Source organism: Euprymna scolopes, chromosome 16, assembly GCF_053919585.1.
Source record: "Euprymna scolopes isolate OS-2025 chromosome 16, ASM5391958v1, whole genome shotgun sequence".
In the NCBI taxonomy this organism is placed as follows: Eukaryota; Metazoa; Mollusca; class Cephalopoda; order Sepiida; family Sepiolidae; genus Euprymna; species Euprymna scolopes.
Window position 1 is genome coordinate 139,678,528 of NC_136497.1, and position 23,999 is coordinate 139,702,526.

At 36.5% G+C, this 23,999-nt stretch overlaps 1 protein-coding gene across 1 annotated transcript in view; it reads left to right on the top strand.

Annotated features, from left to right (window-relative positions):
- Nucleotides 1–23,999, top strand: part of LOC145296133 (uncharacterized) — a 1,188,759-nt gene that overhangs the window by 50,269 nt on the left and 1,114,491 nt on the right. Inside the window, exon 2 of the mRNA XM_080142289.1 lies at nucleotides 16,983–17,011. The gene's annotated coding sequence lies outside the window, so the exon portion shown is untranslated. The remainder of the gene's footprint in view (nucleotides 1–16,982; nucleotides 17,012–23,999) is intronic.

A 23,999-nucleotide genomic window follows, 5' to 3' on the forward strand; every position in this document is an offset into this window, starting at 1 on the left:
TGAAACAGTTTCACACGAAATTCCTGCCAGATCGTCGCACTAGTTCCTGAGAAAACTTATAGAGTAAATGTAATATTGTGGTGATTAATTTCTAATTATCCCCCACCCCTGTTCGCTGCGCCTCATCATAATACAGGTCAATATAAAATTTCAGCAAGATCGGCTCAGTAGTTTCCGAGAAAAAGTAAAACGAACAGACGGACAGACAGAAAAACTAAGATAAATATAATATAGAACTGTGGCGGATCAACAAGCTTTCTATTTTAAACTTGAGCTTGACAGAGCATAGATACGATTTTAAGTGTGACATACTAATAGACATATAGCAGCACTAAAGATATAAGACACGTCCATTAAATCTACGCGATTAGTGATGGATATTATATTGATAAGTGCGAATGGTAAAATGACATTCTATTTAAGACTTAAGCGTGACAGACCATGAATTCTATTTTAAATTTAAGAGTGGCAGACTAACTAATGGATGCAACCACTTATAGAATTGCACGGACGCATCTAATCTGTGTATTTAGCGGTAAAAATAATATTTTAAAACTTAAGCATGACAGACCGATGAAAATTGTAGTTAAAATTTAAGCATGACAGATAAAAAAATGCTGTTTTTTACAATTTTGATCGTCATAGAGTAGTGGACGTATGAAAATAATATTCGCCTATTTGATCTATGCGTTCGTTGATGAAAATTCTATTTCAAAGGAAAGATTGATCAGCTAGACAGACAACGCCTCTACTTTTGATTTGAGGACTACTAGGATAAATCGAAATGAAGAAAACAAAACTGTCGTTTTGTTTCGTCTCTTTCTCTCTCTCCTGCAAACAGCAATGGCGACCGTTGTCTAAAGATCGCTCGTTGGCACAGAACGACATCTTTCTTACCGGCTCTTCCATATAAATCATTTCTTTTATTTGATAAGCTATAAAACCGATCACTTAATCCAAGACAGGACAGTATTACCTCCAATGTACTTGCTCCGAACGGCATTATCTGGTTTACGACATATCAACAATTTTAAGGTCATTTAATTCCTAAACATAATACCTAGATCCAACGACCAATCAGTCGGTTTAGTTGGTCCGATTTACGGCATATCAACCCTACTTTGACGATTGGTCCTTGCACCGCGTCGACTTAACATCTATTTTTTTTTATTGTTACATCTTCATTTTTTTCTGGCAAATGTTCTGTAGATTGTTTTTTTTTAGCCGTAATTCTTCCTCACTTTTACACACACACACACACACACACACACACACACACACACACACACACACACACACAGACACACACACACACACACACACACACACACACATATATATATATAATCTTGGAAGTTTTTTAACCTTCAAAACTATATAAAAGAACTTATTAAATTTTTATGTTTTTTTTTATCTTTCATTGGAAAACTTAAATCAGTAAAATTTAATTCCTAAACATAATACCTAGATCCAACGAACAACCAGTCTGTTTAGTTGGTCCGATCTACGGCATATCAACCCTACTTTGACGATTGGTCCTTGCACCGCGTCGAGTTAACATCTATTTTTTTTATTGTTACATATTCCCTTTTTTTCTGACAAATGTTCTGTATATTGTTTTTTTTAGCCATAACTCTTCCTCACTTTTACACACACACACACACACACACACACACACACACACACACACACACACACACACACAAACACAAATATATAACTTGGAAGTTTTTTAACCTTAAAAACTATATAAAAGAACTTATTAAATTTTTATGTTTTTTTTATTTTTCATTAGAAAACTATTAAATCAGTAAGTCATTAAATCACCTGCAATCAATGCATCAACTTGCACTCTTGAATTTACTATAATCCTAATGTTAATTTAAGGGATCATCAGTTGTTTACCATGAAGCACCGTTTCTCGGATTTCAAAACAAAACAGTATATTAAATCCTGGCTCCCCAGCAGTGTTGATCAAACACCACCTCCCTTAACCACAAAAACAAGATATTGGATCTCATGGTTAATTTGGTTAACCTATTCATGTTCTTACTTACCGGTGAGATTCGTCTCTCTCTCCTCTCTTTCCTCTTTCTCTCTCTCTCATATATTTATATATATATATATATATATATATATATACATATATATAATTCTGTGGAGATTCTCTCTCATATATATATATATATATATATATATATATATATAATTCTGTGGAGCGTCCAGGTGTCGTTGCTTGCTTGCATGCTTGAATATTGTCTTCAACGGTCGATCGATTTCATCTTTTAAAAAAGGAATGACAGGAATATATATATATCTATCCATCCTTGTCACAGACTATTTGACCAAGGAGCAAAATTGTCCCTCGCCCTCCCTAACGTCCAGACCTTACTTTTGCTTATTTCCTAAGCTTAAGGAAAGGTGTATCGGCTAACGTTTTGAGAAAATAGGGGAGATTAAAGAGGCTGTGATTAGGGTCATTGACACGCGCACAGAACTGCCATGGATCATCCCATAAATTGTTGGAACGATACAAGTGCATTGCAGCCGGAGGAAATTACTTCGAAGAGGACTTGAGTTTTATGTGTGTACTATCAATAAAAGTGCCCACACGAAAAAAGTCTGGAAACTTATTTAAGGCGCCTTATATTTAGGTTCGATTATTATTTTAACCTTTACTTTCCACTGAAGTTAAGCCACCTTGAGCCTGGTCACTCTTTAATGGGTGAACGTTTGTCAATACTAGGTGCTGTATTTTACTCACAATCTACATATCACGTTAAGTCTTGGTCAATAGGGGGGAAACCCTCTATATTGAGACAATTATTATTTTGGTTCCCAACCAGACTGCCCATGTTGCCTTCTTTTCGGGGAGCTGGTTTAACCCCACTTTAAAAACGACCTTGTGCCACATTTCGCTTTTGTGGGGAAACAAATAAATACTATTCTATTGTTATTGGCCTTCAGAGCGAAAACAATTGGGCTCTAAGTAGGACGTCCTTCAGTACGAAAGGGTGAATGCGGTATTATGGTGTAAGAGATACCAGCTAAGAGAAACTTTTGTTTAGTTCTGGAGTTATAAGGATGAGCAATGACCCCCAATCTTCCCTCCCATTTTAAGTTGCCTTGTGCCTAAGTTTTTTGTTCAGTTTGAACTTATATTGTAATTTTAGCCTGAATAAAGGATTTAATATATCAAAGTGTAGTATCTGTTCCGATGCTACACTTAAGATAATTTGTCTCGGTTAATGGAGGAAAAACCCTTTATACTGGGATAATGATTATTTTTCGTCCCAACCAGTGTGCCCCTTTTGCCTTTTTTGGGAGGAGCTGGTTTAACCCCACATTAAAAACAACCTTGTGTCACATCTTGCTTTCGTGGAGAAGCAAATAAATACTAATATTACGTTAACTTTTATGCTTTAGTGACTGTGGAATTTTTTAAGTAATATCGCATTTAGCTACGCAACGCCGCCGACGACGACGACGCCGACGACGCCGAAATGTGTGTATAAAGCTTTTAGACACACTGGATTGCAACATACTCTTAATAGCATAAAAGCAGACGTTCTTGGCCAAGATCATTTTATCAATTAGACGAGGTTGGAAGGGTCTTTCTAACCATTTTAAATTTTTTTCTCACCCTGCTATTGACACGAATGAATTATTGTATCATTATTGTTATCTTTTTTGTCTTTATACGCCAATAAAAACTATTTTAAACAATTGAGTTCTAAGCAGGACTTCTACTAGTACGAAAGAGTGAATGCGGTATTATGGGGAAAGAGGATACTAGATAAGAGAATTTTTTGTTTAGTTCTGGAATGACAAGGATGACCAATGACCCCCCCCCCATTTTCCCCCTTTTTGAGTTGGCCTTGTGCCTAACTTTTTTTCATGTCTTTTAACATTTACCTATTTTCTAAGTTAAGTGACATTAAGATTGATCACTGCTATATGGGGGGGGGATATTCTTTTTTTCATAAAAGGTGCTGTTTTCAACTGACAACTTATCGATCTCGCTCCTTTAGTAGCGTTTAGATTAGTAGCAATTCACCTGCCTTCTAAACGACGACGAAAACGACACTATTATACACGTTCGGTAAGTTAAGATGCAACGTATTTTCGGTCTTTATTTTAACCTTTGCCTCCCGAACGTAGGATCTGTTCGAGCGAACAGCCTCTCTTGCGGAGAGAATAATGAATATATCATTGGTTTTAGGGGTTTCGTATTATTATGAATGGTGAAAGGCCGATTGTTAGGAAGAGAAAAGGAATCTTTGTAAGCGCGCGCTGGGGACTGGAGACGAGGATCGGACTCGAAGACAAAAAAGAGAACGCGGAAATTGCATTGTGGTGTCAGCACATCTGAAAACACAATCATGCAACGGACCGCGGCGATGAAGGTGCCAGAAAAAAAAAAAACTAAATAAATAAAAAAATAAAATATAAAACAAGAAAATAATTTCATTATCACTGAATCTGGATGGGGAGTTGATGGATGGATGGTGGGTTTTACGTCCAAAATGGAGTCCTTGTTCAACAGGCGACACATTATTCGCGATTGGTTCTTGTACAGCGTCGACTCAACACCTTTTATTTCTATTGTTACATCTTTGTTTCTTCTGGCAAATATTTTGTAGGTTGTGTTTTTCAACCGCTTTTACACACACACACACACACACACACACACACACACACACACACACACACACACACACACACACACACACACACATATATATATATTTGTGTGTGTGTTTTCGTGTGTAAAACTCTATAGACCGTCCGGGTGTCCTTGCTTGCTTTCGTGCATGAATCTTGTATATATATATATATATATATATATATATATATATATAATTTTATCATGAATATTAGGAATAATAAAGGGCCAAAGATAGATGCTTTAGGTCCTCCTGCATTTATATCATACTAGCAGGGCTACCCGGCGTTGCCCGGGACCATATAAACAATGAAAATCAAAAGCAGATATTGAACATATGTTTTATTCTTAGGGGAGAGGAATCTTTCAGGGTGAGAGAGAGAGAGAGAGAGAGAAGATAAAGAGTGTGAGAGAGAGGCAGAAGAGAAAGTTGTTCCATCCTCTTTCCCAAATTTGACTACTGTTCACGTTTGAACTCTCATCGTCGAGTTGATCCTCGAGTTGCCTATTGGCCTTGATAAGTGCTAATATAGAGAGAAGAGAAACAGGGGTAGAGAGAGAGAGAGAGAAGATAAAGAGTGTGAGAGAGAGGCAGAAGAGAATGTTGTTCTATCCTATTTCCCAAATTTCACTACTGTGCACGTTTGAACTCTCACCGTCGAGTTTATTTATATCATATTGGTCAGATGTACGACCGTCGAGGACAACCTGGAATCTTCTCTTACTTAAGAAGGATTTAATTATGTTATATATTCTCCCAGTGATACCATATGATCTAATTTTCCTGAGAAGACACTCATGCCATACCCTGTGAAAAGCCTTAGATATATCAAGGGCTACCGCCTTACCCTTTTCTGCTTTGTCCAGTGAATGGTATGTATGTTCAGAGATTACAGTTAGGACATCTTCTGTGAAACGGAATTGCCTAAATCCATATTCTTCGTCGATAAGAAGTTTATTAGCTGTTTAGTTATGAACTAAAGTTTGATAAATTATGGACTCAAATATTTTGGCGAAAAGCAGGAGGAGCCTAATGCGGCGATAATTTAATTGGTCAGTTCGTTCGCCAGAATTCCTGAAAACAGGTACCACAGAAGCAGTTTTCCAGCAGGAAAGCAAGATTCGTTAAGGAATTTGTGTTGTAATGTTTGTAGAGAACTGGTGCAAGCTTAGCGAAGCATTTTTTTTTAATAGCACGGCTGGGATGAGATCGGGTCCACATGCTTTTGGAGGTGTCTAGCAGCAAGTTTTAGTTTCTCCTCCATTAAGGCCACATGTTTTGGAGAAATATCAGATATTTTGTAATTCATATGCAAAACTAGGCATACAAATGACTATGATTGAAATATTTGTAAAAGTGCAGTATCTTTAAAACGCACACAAAATACTTTTAACTTATCACTATGATAGGTTTTGGAAGCTGCTGCAAACGAACAAAATAAAGTCAAAATCCCAGAAAACGAATGGTTTCCAATGTATGAGTAAATCATAATTTTAAAAAGTGGGGTCTCACTTTTCTACATGAAGATAACGTAAAATTAACACCTACTTTATAGCCACCTTTTAAAAAAATTTTTTTAGAGGAAATGTTTACTTGGTAATTGTGGCCTAGTAGACAAACACAAAAACTACTTTAAAACACAAGTTTTCAATAGGTTTTCAGGTGTGCTGAAAACGAATACTGCATTTTAATTTTCCGCAAAAGTATTTTTCTGGTTATTAAACCATGTAATTCTTTATGTTATAAGTGATGGCCATTGTCGTATGCGCAAGCGCGTATATTTTTGCTTAATACCTGTAAAAATACTTCTTTGTGGAAAATGTAAATGTGATATTTATTTTTAGCACTCTAAACCCTATAGAAAACACTAATCCTCTGACCGAATTTAGGTGGGATTGAAACCACTACCTCCAGACAATACTCACTTGGAATCTTGGATATTCCTGCATCTCTATCCACTACGCCACGGACCCCAAAGGGGAATCAAGGTTGGATTTTTTGGTTTCATAAATCACCATCTTCCATACCGATTGTTATTTTCTTGAATTAAGTTTTTGGAATTAACCTGATGAAGACCAGAGGTATAACTGGCCGAAATATCTAAGATTCCAAGTGAGAATTGTCTGTAGGTAACAGTTTCATTCCCACCCAAAATCGGTCAGAGGATTAGTTGATCAAACCGTGGTAAGATAACAACAACTACTAAAAGCAGTAATTGATGTGGATGTAGTTGGAGGATTCGACATTCCTATCCCATAGCACGTTTAACCTGACGAAGGCCAGAGGAATAGTCGGCCAAAACATCGTGAAACAACAACTAAAAGATGAGGATGATGGTCTGCAATAAATAAAATAAAAGCAATTAGACAAATTTATTCATCTCCCACATAATTCCCAAAAAATAATTCAAGGATATAGAAAAGGTCGGTTTTCTGTTGGTCTACTAGGCCACAATATAACAGAACCCCTAAACAAAATTTACCCCCAAAAAGGTTGCCATGAAGTGGGTGCTTATTTACATCAAATTAACAATCATGTGCCACCTTAAGGGCATATGTCACATAGCTCGCTACAAAACGCATGTCATTACCTTTCCAACGAGCATTAATTTGTTAAATTCTGATAAATAGTTGCCGAGATATTGAATTTATAAAATTGCCAAAAAAGGTGGTATATATATATATATATATATATATATATATATATATATATATATATATATATATATATATATATATATATATATGGATATATCTATACTCGTAGCCAAAATGAATATTTAAAGGATCACATCTTTGGTTCTATGTGACGAAACGAAAAGAAAGTTTGCAGGCTTTTTGAAGATTATCATACTAATCTGTGGCTAAGATTTTATGACGATTGGTAAAAAAGAACATATATTTTCAAACCAGTAAAATATGCCGAAATTTGCCTACATTTGTATATATAGTGTCCAGGCGGGCAGATTCGGTTTTGCTGCTTCAGTTGTTTCCCCTACATTTGTCAGTTTTGCTGCTTCGGTTGTCTCTCTACATTTGTCGGTTTTGCTGCTTCGGTTGTCTCTCTACATTTGTCGGTTTTGCTGCTTCGATTGTCTCTTTACATTAGTCGGTTTTGCTGCTACGGTTGTCTCTCTACATTTGTCGGTTTTGCTGCTTCGATTGTCTCTCTACATTTGTCGGTTTTGCTGCTACGGTTGTCTCCCTACATTTGTCGGTTTTGCTGCTACGGTTGTCTTCCTACATTTGTCGGTTTTGCTGCTACGGTTGTCTTCCCTGATGCCTTGCGAGTCGACTTATATACTGTATTACAAATTGCTATTTTGATAAATTTAGTCACATTTTGAGGACAATTTTCTTACTTTTATAGCAGTGTAAATGAAAGTGAAACTTGTAATTTATATTTGAAAGAATAATGAATACCAATAAAAAAAGGAAGTGAATATGGAGTTCCGCTTTGGTTTCCAATCAAACAAGGTTTCAGTCAAAACGACATATTTATTTTTTCTTAGGTTTTCATGTCGTTTTATTAACTGATGAAACGCGAGAAATTTCTGTTGAAATCTTAACACAAAGAAAAATGAGTGAAAAATAAAATACAATAAAAAAAAAATGTGAAATGAACTAAACTTATGGAAGTTTGTTGTTAAGATGTGTCCAGTCAGTCTACGATGTTTTTAGGGATTGACATGTTTTTCTTTTTTTGTTGTTCATATTTACATACGCGTGACAGGTCGACGAATAGCCAGCCGAGCGTATATAAGCACTCCTAGAAAAACATGGACGTAACTAGATCTGTTATTTACAATATAGACGTGACAGATTAATACGTGGACAAGAATTAGTAATCTCACATTAGATACGCACATCAAATGTGTACGTTCAATAAAGTAAACACTATTCAACACTCAAGCGTGACGAACAAACTGACGTACTTGTAGTATTTTGATTATTCGAACTACTTTTCTGATTTTGAGTGTTATTCTCACAACGTTTCGGCCGCTTTAACCTCCGAAACAAACTTCATAAAACCTAAATACGTTTTCGAAATCGACAGACCGACATATGTACATACACAACGTATATTCGAAATCCATTTATATATCTAAATTTGAAATTTTAAAAAGAAGCATGACAGACAAACGTTATACTATGCGGACGCAAATATGATATAGAAACGTGTGGACGTATCTAAACCTGCTTTTAAGACTATAATCGTGATAATTTGAAGAAATATCATTGAAAACACAGGCGTAACTGACTGATCAAACGATTGGAGCTACTGTAGAGTTGCTTGGCCGTTACAAAATTAACGTACGTCCTTCGACTGTGCTTATAAAATACTACTTCACACTCAAACGTGACAGAAAAGTGAAGCAGACTACTGCAAATTTAAAGCATGGCGTACTGATGAAATACTATTTAAAACTGTCGAGTGATAGATCGAAAAACCGATTGAAACTTTCTGTAAGGTTATTTGTACTCATATAAATATGATGCGTCCATCAATTCTGTTTGTTTAATAAAAAAAAACAACGCCATAAAAATCTCAAGCGTGACGAGCCAATCGAAACATAAATACTATTTCAAGTGTAAGTGTGGCAGCCCGACGTACCGACGTACAGAAATACATTACTTCCTTAGAAATATTAAGACGTATCTAAATCTGTTATTTCAAATATAAACGTGAGAGACTGACGTACCGATGCACAAAAGTACATAACCTTTTATAGAAAGGCACGTGCTATTTACAATGTAAATATGACAGACCGAAGAAATACGATTTTAAACATACGACGTGTTTTCAATAAGTTTCTAGACCTTTTCGTATGGAAATTCTTAATTGATAGGTCCTGGATATGACCCTAAACTATATCCAGTGGTGAGGCCCCAGCTTGTGGGCTTTGGGGAGTGTGGAGCCACCCTCTAATTACCATTGCTCCCAGGTCCACTCTGACCCGGAGTGGTAGTACCTGTTTGGGTTCCAATTATGGGTTAAATAGAAACCGACGTGAAAACAACAAATATATTCTATTAAAAAAAAATTTTCTTCAAAATCTTTGGATTCAGCATTAAATAACACGAAAAGGGTTGATATGCCGCAAAACAAAAACAACCAACCAGCCTTAATTGATAGTACATAACTGAAACTATAGTCCTTGTCGAAGTAATCTCCTTCGGCTGTAATGCACTTATTGTACCGTTTCAACAACAAATGGAATACTCCATTGAAGTCCTTTTGTGTGAGCGTGTCAATGGCCCTCATTAAGGCCTCTTTCAGCTCCTCTAATGTCTAATAACGACAGCCACTCAGGTTTTCCTTGAGCTTAGGGAATAACAAAATGTCACAGGGAGCAAGGTCTGGCATTTTGACTTATTGCACTTATTATCTCTATAGACACATGGCGGTCATAATCCATGAAATTCTATTATAAGCTTTCTTGTACATATGTTTGGCGAAGGAAATTCAACCGTGGCGAAAAAAAAAATGAGACTATTTTTTCAGATTTAAGCCTGACAGACAGACAAAGATGTTATTTGAAAAAAAAAGTGTGACAGACTGCCAAACGGCCTAAATATATTATAACGTTTTCTTGCACGCATTTAAAATAAAATGTGTCCATCGGAATTTTGGATTTAGGGAAGGAAATGCCTTTTCAATGCAAGTATTTTAATGGTGAATGCTCTGACGAACTGCAGACACTTGTGCCCCCACGACGTAGACACCCTCGACAAAGCCGACAGGCTGCTAAATCCCACCCTCACACAGTAGAGATCCCTAGATGTAAAAGATCTTTCTACTCCAGTAGTTTCTTCCCCAGAACCGCTAGACTCTGGAATTCCATTCCAGGTCCCTGATTCCCTAACTGTTCTGACATGCAGAAGTTCAAGTGTAACTTGAACCGACATCTTGCTGCCCAAATCCCAACATAGTGCCCCAGTAGTTGCTGCCCCTGATAGTAGCCTCCTACACCAAAGTGCCAATGTGCCTTGTTTGGGGTGAAAATGTAAAAAAAAAAGCCTTACGAAAAGACTACTTAAAATCTGATTTGGCAAACTGTCGAAATCAACGTTTTTAAATTGATAGATGGCCGACAGACTACACCTTTTCTATGATCGCTTTGATGCGTCCACCGACCAAATAAGATAAAAAAATGATAAGACAAAACTCGTTCAAATAAAGAACACGAAGAATTAATTAAAACTTGTGAGTTGCGAATCGCACAGACAAGAAAACTAAACACGAAAACAGTTCATGGACTTCGACGACGGTGAAAGATTTTATTAAAGAATAAAATGAAATCTAATTCTTATAAATCGTGATGTCTGTGAAGACTCCTTATAAGGGCTGTGATTTTTTGGTTGGGGGTTGGAAAGAAGGTGCAATGTATTCGAATTGGCTGGTTCAAGATTTCTGTTACCAAAAGTAACAATGTTTTAGTCATTTAAACATTTTCTAGCATGATTATTCTCCATCATCATCATCATCATCATCATCATCATCATCATCATCATCATCATCATCATCACCACCACCACCACCATCCTCCTCCTCCTCCTCATCATCATCATCATCACCACCATCCTCCTCCTCCTCCTCCTCCTCCTCCTCCTCCTCTTCCTCCTCCTCCTCCTCCTCCTCATCATCATCATCATCATCATCATCATCATCATCATCATCATCACCACCATCACCACCTATGGTGTAAAAGTTAGGCCAACCCAATCACCTTCCAAAAAGTCCTGCTACAACCGATACATACGCAGGCTGCATCAAAAGGCAAAGCCACTTTTTTTTTCATGTGCCCACTTTTATTAATAGTACACGCATGAAACTATTGCCCCCTTCAAAGTAATCTCTTCCGGCTGCAATTCACTTGCTGTACCGTTTCAACAAATTCTGGAACGCATGAGCGTGTCAACGATCTTCGTCAGACCATCTTTCATCTCCTCAATTGTCTCATAATGACAGTCTCTAAGGTTTTCCTTGAGCTTAGGGAATAATCAAAAGTCACAGATATAACAGATATGAAGGGAAGACAAATGAACACATATCCAAGAAAATGGCAGAAACACTAGAGGATGACCTCCAATCTGTAGTGGAATGAGGACAAAAATGGTTGGTCACATTCAATGCTGCTAAGACTAAGCTTGTTTCCTTCAATAACTACAAGAAACCTTCTCTACCACCAATAGCAATGAACACATTGCCTGAAAGTACTCCTTTTAAACTCCTCGGCCTATCGTTTACAGGGAATATGAACTGGAATAGATACATTGAGAGCATTACCAAGGCTGCTGCAAGGAAGGTTGGCTCCCTCTACCGTGCTAGAAAGCTACTTACGCCTGACAGTATCCTATACCTCTATAAGGCCCCCATTCGCCCATGTATGGAGTACTGTTGCCACATCTGGGCTGGTGCATCTGCTGCTTGTCTCTCGCTCCTGGACAGGGTTCAAAAGAGAGTCGCCAACCTGATAGGTCCTGAACTGTCATCTAGGCTTCAGCCTCTGTCCCATCGACGAGATGTTGCATCCCTCTGCCTGTTCTACAAATACTTTAATGGTGAATGCTCTGACGAATAGAGATACCTAAGTGCAAGAAAGCCTTTTACTCCAATAGTTTCTTCCCCAGAACTGCGGGTCTTTGGAACTCCCTTCCGGGATTCTGCTTTCCCAACTGCACTGATATGCAGAAGTTCAATTGTAATGTTAACAAACATCTTTCTACTCATCTCCCTTCATAATGACCCCGCTAATTAAGTCTCTAATAGCCCCCTGCTTCAAAGTGTCACTGTGCCTTGTTTGGGGTGAAAATTGAATAAAAAAAAAGGTCGGGACCATAGGAAGGGCGAGGAATAGTCTCGATGCCCATCTTAGTCAAATAGTCTGTGACAAGGATATAGTTGTGGACTCTTGCATTCACGCAAATCTTCTGCATCTCCAAGTCCTCCTGAATAATTATGTGTACAGTTCCCACACTGATACCAAACTGTGCACTTATTGTCTCTATAGACACACGATGGTCCTTTTTTATTTGGTCAATCAACACTAGTGTTCTGACTTTCTTATTCTTGCCACACCTCTCACCATCTCTCACAAACTCCCTGCCTTCCTTAAACCTCTTATGCCACTCCAAAACCGATGCTCGATTAATGCAAGATGGTCCAAAAGCAGTCGCAAGCACCCCATACGTTTCATTGGCATTTCTTACAAGGTTAAAACAGACTTTTCTTGCATATTGCTCTTCTAAATTCTCTTCACGTCCAAGTTGTATTTTTGAAATTCAGCAGTTGTAACAATCAAGCTATAGTATGGTGCATTCAAATTCTTGAAGCTCGTGTTTATTTGAAGCTTAAATCATCCAAATTGGTCAGTCATCTCATAAGATGTATAGCAATAACACACTTAATTTTTAAGAGTCTACGGCGATTTAAAATGCCTGTACAAAAAAGTCTGGAAACTTGTTGAAGGTACCTCGTAGCTTGCGCATTCTCTTGTCCGTCCACAAGTGTACATTTCTTCTCCTAGCGGCGTTTGCTGCGCTAGTTATCGCCTTCTTGCAAGACTTATAGTTTCCGACCTTATTTCTTCAGTTGTCGAACTTATTGATGCTCTTCAGATGTATCTACACATCTATTATTAACTTATTTATTGCGGACTATTATCCTCATCTTTCTTAGATGCTGTTTCACGACGTTTCGTCCAACTATTCCTCTGCTCTTCGTCAGGTGGTAACCGCGATGGGATAGGAACTCCGAATCTCCTAACTGCATTCTCAACAAATATTACCATCACTAGTTGTTGTTGTCTTACCGCGTTTTGGCCAAGTAAGCCTCTGGCCGGCTTTGGGTAAAATTGAAACCGCTATCTTCAGGGCCCGTGGCGCAGTGGATAGAGACGCTAAATCTCTACGGCTCCAGGTGAAAATTTTCTGAAGATAGCGGTTTCACTCCTACTCAAAGCCGGCCAGAGGATTACTTGGCCAAAACATGGTGAGACGACAACACTTACGGATGGCAGTAATTGCTGAGAATGTAGTTAGGAGATTCGGAGTTCCTATCCCGCCGCGGTCACCACCTTATGAAGGCCAGAGGAATAGTTGGCCGAAACGTCGTGAAACAACAATGAGGATAATAGTCCGCACTAAAATAAATTAATAAATAATACTCATCTCAATAATTCCAATTAAATATACAAATCTATTATCAGACCAGCTGTCATAATTCATTTGGTGAATCTGTGTACCATTTAAAGATTCTCGATAAGGTTAAGAAACAGTTGTAATTTGGTTTGCTTCACAGTTTCCTCTACTCTACAGCCTCTATCACACAGACGTGATGTTGCTAGTCTCAGTTTTCTTTTACATAATTACTATTATGGTATGTTTTGTTTAGAATTGTCTAATATATTCCCTGCTTCCTTCATTCCAGCTTGATAGACTCGTTGATCTACTAGTCTTCATCAATTATTTGTTTTTATATCTCATTTAATACATGTTCTTATTCCAGTAGTTTTTTTTTCCAAGAACAGCAACTCTTTTTTGGCTGAGGTTTTTTTATAAATACGAATATGTTCTTCAGAATTGTCTGAGATATTCCCTGCTTCCTTTGTTGCAGCTCATTTGACTCGTTGATGGACTGGTCTCCATCAATTCGCTATTTTGATACCCTATTATAATACTCTCCATTCAAATGTTTCTAATCACGACAAGGTCGTAAAATTCCTTTTTGACTGTGTTATATATACGAATATGTTATATTCTCTTCAAAGTTGCTTGAGATATTCTCGCATTTAACTCGTTGGTCGACTAGTCTATAACAGTTGATGCGTAATTGTAATACAGCTTCCTTCTCCAGTAACTTCTTTACCAGCGCATCAAACTCGTAAAACTCTTTTTTGGCCGACTGTCTTACTCCTTACTATATAGCCTTGATTTATCCAAGATTAAAGTAAAGAAGCTTCTCTTGTTTTTTGTTAGCTTCACACCTTGTTGGTATCGATTTCCATAAAAGGACGCATTCACAAAAATAAGGTGAAATAAATCGTTTCACAAGGACGAAAAAGATGCCACTAAAATATATAAAATAAATAGGATTGTAAAACTAATGAATTTATGACCATACCCCACAAACTCTATATTTTCGGATCGCTAACTAATCGATTTCCACGGAAGAGAGTCATACACACTGTAGTATGGCACAATCAATAAAAAATATCACTTTCACGGGCTTCCACTTTCAATTATATGCCATTTACTTATGTATTTCTCGTAAAATCAATCACAGCAAAATTGAAACGATGCTGAAGAAGAAACTGCGATTTTCCGATCGGGGAACAAATAACTAAAACTAAAAAAACGAGAGAAGAGGACATCGCAAGAAGAATACGTTATGTAAAATTGGGAAATCTTTGTCACGGTGGAAAGTGGGAAATTAATTACCCTATGATTGGTTTGTAAAAGGCGTAAGACATCTCAATATCCGATGCTAAAGATATTGTATCGCTCGCTTCCGGTCCAACTAGAACACCTCAGTGGCGCTACGACTGTCTTTGTTCAGCCTCTATTTGTTGGCGTGCGCCATTTTAACTGCGTCACTATCTCCAGTTTCCCCCGCTTTGCCGAGCCTAATCTGTCACAGTATCGCCAAGATTCATCTCCAAAAGTAACGACGCTTTCGTAAGTGTTCTGGGATCGAGGAGGCAATTAAGATTGTACTAAAAATATTCCATTTTCAAAATGGCGGTTTTTGTCTTTTGTTCACTTCACTACATTAAAATAGCTTTGGGATATAATTAAGCTTGTGGCCAAATTATTTATAAGACGTAAACAATGAAGAGCGCAACATTATCGGATGTAGTTAAAATTTAGGGACGGGACAGGCGGAATATAGAGAGAGACAGACGCACGGACACACAGACACACAGACACACACACACACACACACACACACACATATATATATATATATATAATATAAGGCTGAATGTGTGTGTGTGTGTGTGTGTGTGGTGTGTCTGGTCACGAATAGGCTCCTATATGGTTGACTATTTAAAAAACCAATTACATATAATCATAGAAGAGGTATCGCGACACAGGAATGGGTATGTTTGATCTAGCAGAACAGTGGTTCATTAAAATTGTGGGGTCTGTCTTCGCGCCTGGTCCACAAAGTATGGAAATAAAAAAAAATAAAAATTAAAAAAAAATGTTTACAAGTGTTTTTGATATAGATGTACATAATAATACTTTGATAAGTATGTTTTAACTTAAATAGGGATGGTATAATAAAATTGTGGGGTTTGTGTTCACGACTGGCCTCCATAGAATGGAAATAGGCACAAACTGTAATAAAGACTTTTCATATCTATCTGCGTAAGTATACTTTGATAATTATGTTTCAGTTTGAAGAAATATGGTATAATAAAATTATGGGGTTTCCGTTCGCGCCTGACCTCCATAGAATGGAAATATGTCACAAAGCTTAACAAGGTTTTTTAATATAGATCCACCGAATATTGTGATAAGTGTTTCAGTGTGAACAGTTATGGTATAATAAATTATGAGGTTTATCTATTTTGTTTTTACTTTCATCATATTTTGCTTTGGTTTTGATACCCCCAAATTCGAAGCTATCTCTTTACAACCATTCCTTTTCATAACCTATCATACTTTCATAAATCAGAGTCCCTTTTCTGTAGACTGTTTTTGAACCCAGTCAACGACGGGTACTTTTGCTAGTATATATATATATATATATATATATAGCGAGAAAAGGAAGGAGGAAGATAATAAGTATACAAGACTAAAAGTAATTGTATGTATATACATGAATAAACACGTACACACATGCGCGAGCACACACACAAACACACACACATATATATAGTTTTTTTTTGGAAAAGAAATCCAGCAGAGTGTTCAATTAAAAGGAAAATCTGAAAATAAGAGCATATTTATATTTTGTATTTTCTGTACAGAATGTTGTTAGATGAGACAAGTCATTGGTACCGTCGGTTTCAATCCCGATACTTAGGGCCGTTTTACATATCCATATCAAGCTCTCTTCAGCCAACACTCATCTCTGGAGATGAGCTTTGGCTGAAGAGAGCTTGATAAGGATATGTAAAACGGTCCTAATCCTGTTCAATTTATAATCCCTCTCTGATCCATTCGGGTGGAATTAAAAAAATAGGAGACATTACTTTTGGAATGCCGCCTTTATGTACACTTAACAGAGAAAATTTATTTTGTTTGTTTTTTTTTTCTTTTGTTTTTTAGTATTTGATACTAATCTCTTTTTTTTCTTTTGTAGGTACGTACTAATGGCTTCCCATCATTCAGGTAATACACAGTCGATATTTACAGAGGATAGGTGTCGGGATAGAGAAGTCGTCGAACCGCAAATCCTATCTTTTATTCAGCAATCTACCCCTACTCTGCCTTCGCCTCCATCCCCCCTCTCTTTAAGTCTGAGAAAACCAGGAAATCGTTGTTCCTTTCACATTTGTTTGTCGTCACTGGTGTCTTTAAATCTAAAACGTATTTCCATTCTTCAACTCCGAAAAGTGGGGAATAATTTAATTGAATATCGGTAAATGCAACTCCAACCCTAACGCTAACAACAAACCCTAAGCTGTTAATACTACAATCAGCATGAACTCCCCGTCCTCCTCCTCCTCCTCCTCCTCCTCCTCCTACTACTACTACTACTACTACTACTACTTCTTATGATACTGTTACTGCTGATACTAACAATGGTGTTAGTGGAGGCAAATGACGTCCGTTAAGCAGTTTAGAGTAATTCATTTACCGTTTCAAAGATTTATTTTAATTCAATAACCGAAAATCAAGATTAATTAAACGATTCAGATCAATGCGGAATCTTGGAATATATATTTTCACATATATACATATAACACGCACGCACACACACACACACACACACACACATATATATATATATATACATACATATATATATATGTATATATGTATATATATATGTGTGTGTGTGTGTGTTTTGTTGTGTCTCTATGTGTATATATATATATTTGTGTATGTGTTCGTGTCTCTATGTATATATATATATATATATATATATATATATATATATATATATATATATATGCGATAATACACGGATAAACTAAGTTAAATGGTATGAACAAGAATTGGAAAAGAGAAGGCCTAATAACTCAAAGTTTCGTTCAATACTTCGTGTGCTTTTTCACAAACTCTCAAGATTTTTCTGAATTTTGAGATGAAGATTCGTTATTCGCATTACATTGGATTTATTGGGCTACTGTCCTCATCTTGCGCGTGATTTTCACAACGTTTCATTCGATGTAAATATAAAAAATACATTTGCGAATTTCTTAGGACCTCCATCCAGTCATTGCTGACGGAACAAGAGCATGGTACCTTCGTGAAATACATAAAGGGTTCCGCTCGAAATTCCGTACACATTCCCGAGTTCGACAGAAACTTTCCCGAGTTGATAAGATACACCTGAAGTAGGTCGGAGATTACATCGACGGAAACGTTGTGGAGATCACACTGAAGATGAATTCAAATAATACGAACTCTTAAGATTGATAGAGTGAAAGACACACACACACACACACACACACGCACACACATACACATACACACACACACACACACATATATATATATTTATATATGCAACTTACTTTCGTTGAAAAATGATTTGCAAAAAATAATCTGCAAAAAATCAGAAAAGACCTAATTTTTAGAGATCATCAGTTGTTTACCATGAAACACTTTTTCGGGGATTTAAAAACAAAACAGTATATTAAATCATGACACCCCAGTAGTATTGATCAAACTCAATTTCCCTTAAACGCAAGAGCAAAAATGGCCCGTATAATGGATCCATTTTTGTTTTTACTAGATAAAAAACCCCTACGTTATTAGTATATATATATATATATATATATATATATATATATATATATATATATATATATATATATATATATATATATAGTTTGAAGTTGCTATTATCCAAAGGTAAGGCAACCAGCGAAATATAACGAGGATTATACAAGAGTGCTCAGTACTGAAGTAGAGTAGGTATACTTTCAATCTGTTTTTACATAAGCAGTAATGTGCTGCTACACATTATTATCATGTTTCGGTCTTCTAGTATTTATTAACAAATAAATGGCTCTATGATTTTCATTACTAATTTCGCTGTATATATGTGTACCTATTTACTATGCCTCCCCACGGGACAGAGTTAGACACCAGGGTCGTTTTTTAACGTGGAGAAAAGGTACAAAAATAAAAATTGTCTCAGTCGTGAAGGATTTCTCCTCCACCGAAAGAGAACAAGAAATAGAATTGCAGCATCTGAAGAACAGATACTACACTTTGATCTTGTCCCGAGGGCCCTGGAAAAAGAAATCCATCAAAGTGCTCAATTAAAAGGAAAATCCGAAATATAAGAGCGTATTTATATATTGTATTTTCTGTACAGAAAGTTGTTAGATGAGACAAGTCATTGGTACCGTCGGTTTCAAGCCCAATAATAAGTACCGTCTAAGATATCCATATAAAGCTTTCTTCAGTCAATGCTCAAGCTTGATATGGATATCTTAAACGGTCCTAATCATCGGGCTTGAAACCGACGGTACCAATGGCTTGTCTCATCTAACAACTTTCTGTACACAAAATACTATATATATATATATATATATATATATATATATATATATACTTTAAATTTGTCTTTACATAAGCAATAATTGGTTGCTACACAGTCATGAGCATGTTTAGTAACTACAAACCTCTTCAGGCAATAATGCTTATATTTTAAAGCGAAATCAAAGAATTCCGCTTTTAAATATAAGCGTTGTTGCCTGAAGAGATCTCTACTTACTAAATACTAGTGGACCGAAACATGCTCATGACTGTGTAGCAACACATTACTGCTGATGTAAATCAGATTGAAACTATATATATATATATATATATATATATATATATATATATATATAGGTAGAGATAGATAGATAGATGGATAGATTAATAGATAGATAAATAGATCACTGTTGTTAATATCTAAAATAATTTATATTTCTTAATGCAAAAATTTCTTGTCGCGTTTGATCCTCTTATTATTTTTATGAATTTAATTTTGTGTTTGTTAGTGTATATGTGTCATGTTCACCTGTCGACTGATTTCATTTTCGCCACCGGAAGATCTAAAGGACGTTTGTTACCGAGTCGGTGCCCCGAGTGCGCCCACCTTTTAAATTAGCGTGTAGCCTTCCACGGCATGAATTTCCTTCGTCAATTAATTCGTAATGTTTCGTTTGATCTCGAATTCGAATACTGTTATCACATTTTTTCTTTCTTTTTCCTGTCTTTCATTTTTTTCTTTTAATTTTTTCATTCGTTTACTCTTCTTTGCAACTAAACGCTTGTGTGAATTTTTTTTTCTGTCGTTGTTTATCCTTTTTTCTTTTCTTTTTCTTTGATTCAGTCTTTTATTCTTGTATTTTTTTATTATCTTCTTTATTGTAACTTTTTCAATCTTCCAGGTATTTGTTTTGTCTTATTTTTATGTCCTTTATTTTATGTATTTTTTATTAACTGTTCCTGCATCCTTTTCTTTGATTAGCTATTTTCTTTCATCCTTTTCTTTAATTAATTATTCATTTTATTTTTCACGTTTCCCTTTTTTCTATTTTTCTTTCCTTCCTTATCTAATTAATTCTTTTTTTTTCGTTCCCTGTTTCTCATTTGTTTCTTTCACGTTTATTCTTTATTATTTTTTTTATTTATCTTTGTATTTTTTCTGGTTTTCTTAATTTTTTTTTCATTCCTGCCTTCTTTCATTATTTAATTATTTGCTTTCATTCCTCCTTTAATTTATTCATTTTTTTCTTTCAATCATTTTATCTTTCCTTCATTGTTACACTTTGTCCTTCATTTTTTTCATTCTTTTCTTTTTTGCTTTTTTCGTTTCATTAATTTTTTCATTCATTAATTGTTACTTTTTCCTTCATTAATGCTTCTTTCTTCATTCAATTTTTTTTCACATTTTTCTTTCTTTCTTTCACTGTTTTATTCTTTATTCAACTCAATCCTTTTTCGCTATTTATTTTATTCATTTTTTAATTCTTTAATTATATCATTTTAAAATTTTAGGCTGACATTATTTCTGTAATAAAATGAAAAGCTTCCTTTTGAGGAAGCATTAAAAGCCTTGTGCCTGACTTTTGTGGTTTTTGTGGGGGAAACATGGAAACTCGAAACGGTGTTATAAAAACACGGTGAGAAGAGTAACCGCATCGCTCAAATAAAGTTGACAGTTTAATGAAAAAATGTGTGTCGTCAATCAGATTTGATCCCGGCTGAGTTTGACCGACTTGATTTGATCCCGGCTGAGTTTGACCGGCTTGATTTGATCCCGGCTGAGTTTGACCGACTTGATTTGATCCCGGCTGAGTTTGACCGGCTTGATTTGATCCCGGCTGAGTTTGACCGACTTGATTTGATCCCGGCTGAGTTTGACCGACTTGATTTGATCCCGGCTGAGTTTGACCGACTTGATTTGATCCCGGCTGAGTTTGACCGGCTTGATTTGATCCCGGCTGAGTTTGACCGGCTTGATTTGATCCCGGCTGAGTTTGACCGACTTGATTTGATCCCGGCTGAGTTTGACCGGCTTGATTTGATCCCGGCTGAGTTTGACCGGCTTGATTTGATCCCGGCTGAGTTTGACCGACTTGATTTGATCCCGGCTGAGTTTGACCGGCTTGATTTGATCCCGGCTGAGTTTGACCGGCTTGATTTGATCCCGGCTGAGTTTGACCGACTTGATTTGATCCCGGCTGAGTTTGACCGACTTGATTTGATCCCAGCTGAGTTTGACTGACTTGATTTGATCCCGGCTGAGTCTGACCGACTTGATTTGATCCCGGCTGAGTTTGACCGGCTTGATTTGATCCCGGCTGAGTTTGACCGACTTGATTTGATCCCGGCTGAGTTTGACTGACTTGATTTGATCCCGGCTGAGTTTGACCGACTTGATTTGATCCCGGCTGAGTTTGACCGGCTTGATTTGATCCCGGCTGAGTTTGACCGGCTTGATTTGATCCCGGCTGAGTTTGACCGGCTTGATTTGATCCTGGCTGAGTTTGACCGGCTTGATTTGATCCCGGCTAAGTTTGACCGGCTTGATTTGATCCCGGCTGAGTTTGACCGACTTGATTTGATCCCGGCTGAGTTTGACCGGCTTGATTTGATCCAGGCTGAGTTTGACCGGCTTGATTTGATCCCGGCTGAGTTTGACCGGCTTGATTTGATCCCGGCTGAGTTTGACCGGCTTGATTTGATCCCGGCTGAGTTTGACCAGCTTGATTTGATCCCGGCTGAGTTTGACCGACTGGATTTGATCCCGGCTGAATTTGACCGGCTTGATTTGATCCCGGCTGAGTTTGACCGGCTTGATTTGATCCCGGCTGAGTTTGACCGACTTGATTTGATCCCGGCTGAGTTTGACTGACTTGATTTGATCCCAGCTGAGTTTGACTGACTTGATTTGATCCCAGCTGAGTTTGACCGATTTGATTTGACGAAAGATAAAAAAAAGCTCAACCTAATGAACTTGTTAAATGATTAAGAATATTGATGATTGCAGAAACAATTTACGGGAGGATCACGGAATAATCATTAAGAAGATATTGTTATCTTTCTTGCTTCTTCTCTCTATTCCTTCCTTCCTTTTTTCATTTATTCTTTTTTATTCTTTCGTTTTTTTTTAAGTTTTTCATTCTTTCTTTTATTTATTTATATACTCAAACGTACTTTTATTTGTTCGTCTGTCCTATTTTATTCTATACAGAATAAAATAGGGCAGACGAACAAATAAAAGTACATTTCATTCATTCTCCATTTCGTTTTTTGTAATTTCTTCCTGGCCTAGACCAGCTACAAACAAGTGCTCGTTGTTCTTTTGTAAAATCGTCCATCTTTTTTCTTTCAAAATGGCTAACAACTTGGTCAACTTTGTTCTATTGCATTCAAACGAAACGCCTCTTCTTTTGCTTCCAGTAAATTATGCTAATATTATCGCTTGATTTCGCTTCTATCCAGAACGTTACGTAACCACTTTGATCTCTCATGCATTTTAATATATCTAAATGATATTCATAAAAATATTTTTTGCAGTCTAACATCCGCCATGTTAAACAGAGACACCCTAATCCTATTTAGTTATACAAATTATCTCAGTTTTAAAAAAAATATGTTTATATATATTCTTCGCATGTTGGGAGTTATTCTTACAACGATTCGAACCATCTAATTTCCAACCTTGACTCGGGAATCTTTCTGTCGAAGTCAGGAATCTGCATGGAATTTTGAAAGGAACCCTTTATGTAATCCACGGAGGTAAGATGCTCGCATTCCATAAACCATGACCAGGTAAAGTTCTAAGGAATTCACAATTGCATTCTTTCACTTAGACCTTTAATCATCAGAAGAATGTCATTTAGAACTGGATTTTAGTTGGTATTTTATCTGTTACGCTGTTTGTCTTTGCTGACAATTCTAGTATGCATTTTAGAATCAAATTCTCATTTCCAAGATAAAACATTTTTTTGTGAAATTTCGTAGATCAGAAATCTTTTTTTTTTTCGGAAAAATGTTAATTTTTTCTGTTTAGAGATATATTGTTGTATACACGTCTATATCATGAGTGTATAAATCTTTATCATCACGGCGCTAAAATGAAATGTTAAATACTATGCTATTAAAGGAGTATATAAGTCACGGCACCAAAATGGATGTTGAATACTATCTTATATAACGTACGTATAAGTATGTATGGTCACAGCACCAAAATTAATATGGTGAATACTATGTCGTATAAGTGTGTATGTGTACATGGTCACAGCACCAAAATGAATAGGTTAAATACTGTGCTATATAACGAGTGTATAAATGTATATCGTCACGGCACCAAAATGAATATTTTATATACTTATCTATATAACAAGTGTATAGTAATGTATAGTATACTGAATAACCGGAGGACTATATAACGTGTTCATATATTTACGGGTATATGCGAACGAGTATTATGTGAGAGCTCCTTAACGGTATGTGAAGTGTCTCTAATACTTGTTCAACGTGTATACGTATAAGGTAGCTTATTGTCTCTAAGATTTCGAGTGTACATAACATTTATGATAAGACGTACAACATTCACGGAATCACTTTCACTTAGGATGTTTGCAAACTTGACATTGTCGCCCTCGTAATCCCTAGTGTCTTTCTCGAAAAAATTCTGATT